Source organism: Hipposideros armiger, unplaced genomic scaffold (genome assembly GCF_001890085.2).
Source record: "Hipposideros armiger isolate ML-2016 unplaced genomic scaffold, ASM189008v1 scaffold_2006, whole genome shotgun sequence".
NCBI lineage: Eukaryota > Metazoa > Chordata > Mammalia > Chiroptera > Hipposideridae > Hipposideros > Hipposideros armiger.
The window spans coordinates 15,652-18,829 of record NW_017733355.1 but is presented as its reverse complement, the minus strand read 5'-3'; positions in this window follow the sequence as shown (position 1 = coordinate 18,829).

Here is a 3,178-nt window from a genome sequence, read left to right as displayed (position 1 = left end):
GTCTGCAGCACAGGAACGTGTGGCAGATGGCATTTCTTGCCAGGCTCTGGGGTTCCTCCCCACCCACAGCCTCAGAGCCCCGTCTTCCTTTCTCTCCTCTCCTTACAAGACCCATGTCCCTGCTTGTGCTGCATAGAGGTGAGAGGCTGAAATCTGTCTCCTCAGCGTTCAATGTGACAAGACAGGTATGTGGACACTAGAATCACCCACAGGACCCCGCTGTTTCATGGGCTGCTCTCCCTGCAAGTGACAGAACACAAATAAACCCAAAGTCAACTTTTATTACAATGTGGATTTCATGTTGAAGTAACATTAGCCGAGAAGAAAGCTGAACAGATTTTAGAGTTACACATCCAAGCTTCTCTCACCATGAAAAAGTGGTTACGAAATTCATGAATAAAATTATGTATGAACTGACAACACCGATGGACTGTGCTCTCATCATGGAATGTCTGAGGTGGCCGTGCACAGATGATGTTCAGCGGTTTCTCATGGGAGTTGGCAACGGAGGTGGCAGGGGTTGGGGCACCATAGGGTCCTCAGGCATCTCTTGCAAAACTGGTGGAGGGTTTAGAGACAGGTTTTTAGATTTAGGCTCAGGGAGTCCTGGGACTCGCGCGACCAACAGTGCTCCGAGGGAGGGAGTCCAGATGGTGCAGGAAGTTAGCCATTTAGGTGGATTCTGAATTAATTCTTTCCAAATGTTGATATAAGGGAACTGGTCAGGGTGGTCCGGGCTTCCAAGGGTGACGTCCCAGATGGTCTGAGTAATGGCCTTGTCAAAGGTGCCAGTAGGGGGCCACCCGACATTGAAAGAAGGCCAGTCAGTTTCACAGAAAGTTCGGAGACGACCTCGAGAGAAACGTACGCCATAGTCTGCTTCTCTTTCCTGTGAATAAACGTCACAGAAACAACTTAAGATGCATCCCAAATGAGAAGAGGGGAGGGACTGAGAGTTACCCATCTCTCAAGGACAAGAATTAGACAGTGAAAAGAGCCATGAAACAGATAACCCAGTAAGAGACGAGACAATGAGAAGGAGAGTAGAGATGAACATGGCGCCAAAACAGAGAAAACAACCAAACCCCCTCCCAGAATCCAGAGGGGAGAGCCAGGAGTCACGGAACGCAATGCGACTTGAATCTGACCCAAACCAAGGGGAGACTCGCTGCCTTTGCAGGATCTCCCTGGACTCAAGGGTATATGCCATGTCCGGCCCCTTAGAGAACCCCAATGATCGCGACCCCAAACCGAAAGAGGTCATAGAGACCTCTTACCTTCGAAGGATTTCCCAAATAAAGTCTCTAGAATGAAGGGGACGGCTGCAGAACCCGAACTCCACTCCCAGGGACACTGACTTAATTGTCGGGGTCCTGGAACTTCTTCAGGTCAGCTGCCCCCTGACAAAAAGTTGGCGAGCTGCGAAGGCAGAGCGATTCGGCAGTCCAGATCTCGCTGGGGACTCCAAATGTTGGGGTCACCGCTCGTTAACAAAATTTAGACAAAAGGTTCTCGTTCCAAAGGCTTTATTAGCCAAGCCTGGCAACCGTCTCACTCTGCAAGAGGAGAACGGCCCTGAAGTCTTGGCGGGTGGGGAATTTATAGCTGAAGCTGGACACAGAAGTGAAAAAAAAGTTAGTNATGGCGAATATATTTTACCCCATTAATTAAATGGAGTTTTCTATTTGTTGAAGAGTTTAATGTGTGTGTAGATTTGTTTTGCATTGTGTATAAGTTTGCTCATTTCTTGGACAGAGCAGTAATTAAAATACAGATCTGTGTGAACAGTTTGTGCGTGGGTCAGTACATGTGTGTGTGAGCCCATTCATGTGTGTGTGAGGGGGGACCAGTTGCAGGGTAATAACATTTCAATGTGTATCTATCATCAGTCTAATGTGATATCAAATAGTTTTATTTGAGAAACTCACCTTGTTAAATGTACTTACCTCACTTTAATGAAAGCAATTTATTCACAGCAATTCCTTCTTTATCATAAATTGGGTGTGTAACCAAATGTAGGCCCATAAACTCTTTCCATGATTCTGAACTGTGAATTGACCCAAGAATAAAGGTAGCTGCTCAGTTGTCACTGGGTCATTCTGTGGGAGGCAGTGAAGTAACTCCATGGCTTATCAGCTATGACCTTGAGTGACCTTTTCAGCCCCTTTGCAGCTTCCTCCAGGCTCTTCCTCACTCTGAGAGCACTGAGCATGCTCAGTATTCTCATAGCTCTGTCACTCAGGCATGTTTTCTGTTCTTGATCCTGGAACCTGAAGCAATAGACCCCACACAAACCACACATTTTTAACCACGACAGAGCTGGGGGTTCAGAGCAACACTACAGGATAGGGAGTGACCTTAGTTTTGGAAAACTATGGAGCTCAGAATGAACAGCAGGAGGAGCACATGGGTCCCTGGATGTCCTAGAAATGTCCTGGGTCATGGGTGAGAAGGGGGAGGCTGATGTGAGGTCACTGCGCCCTCAGTGGTGACTGTGCCCATGACGAGGTCTGTGTCGGGAGGACCCTGTGGGAATGCACACCAGTGGGAATATCCCCATGAGCAGGCGCTTGTTCACACAGTAAGTGTGAGTGATGTGTCCTCCGACCCTCTCTCCTAACCACAGGGAAGCTCGAACACCACACACGGGAACAGCCACCTGCTCCCCCAGGCTCACACCTCAGCCTCTGGAGGCAGGAGGAGCACCGTCCAGCCAGGTCTCCACTCCCCCTCCGCTAGGACAGGACCCCCAGGGCGAGGGTCCCTGGAGAAGCATCCACAGAGGACACTGCCTGTGGGAAGAGGTGTCACAGCCTAGACTCATCCAAACACTGGGCCCTTCTGAGGACTTGTTTCCCGACACCTGCTGCTGAGTTGGTGTGTCCCCATGGAGAGCAGACGTGGAGCACACAGCCCAGGGCTCGCTTCTCCTGCAGCACAGACAGACCTGAGTCCCCCATAGGGGTCAGCACCATGTGACGCATGCAAATCTCCCCATCCCGCTCCGTGGCTTGAAAAGCCGAGCACTGGCCTGGGGCAGTGACTCCCGTGCCCCACCATGGACACGCTCTGCTCCACTCTCCTGCTGCTGACCGTGCCTTCCTGTGAGTGCTCTGTCAGGGACGCCTCAGGGGTGAAAGGACTCCAGTTCTTGTGTGGAAGTAGCTTCACCTCTCTC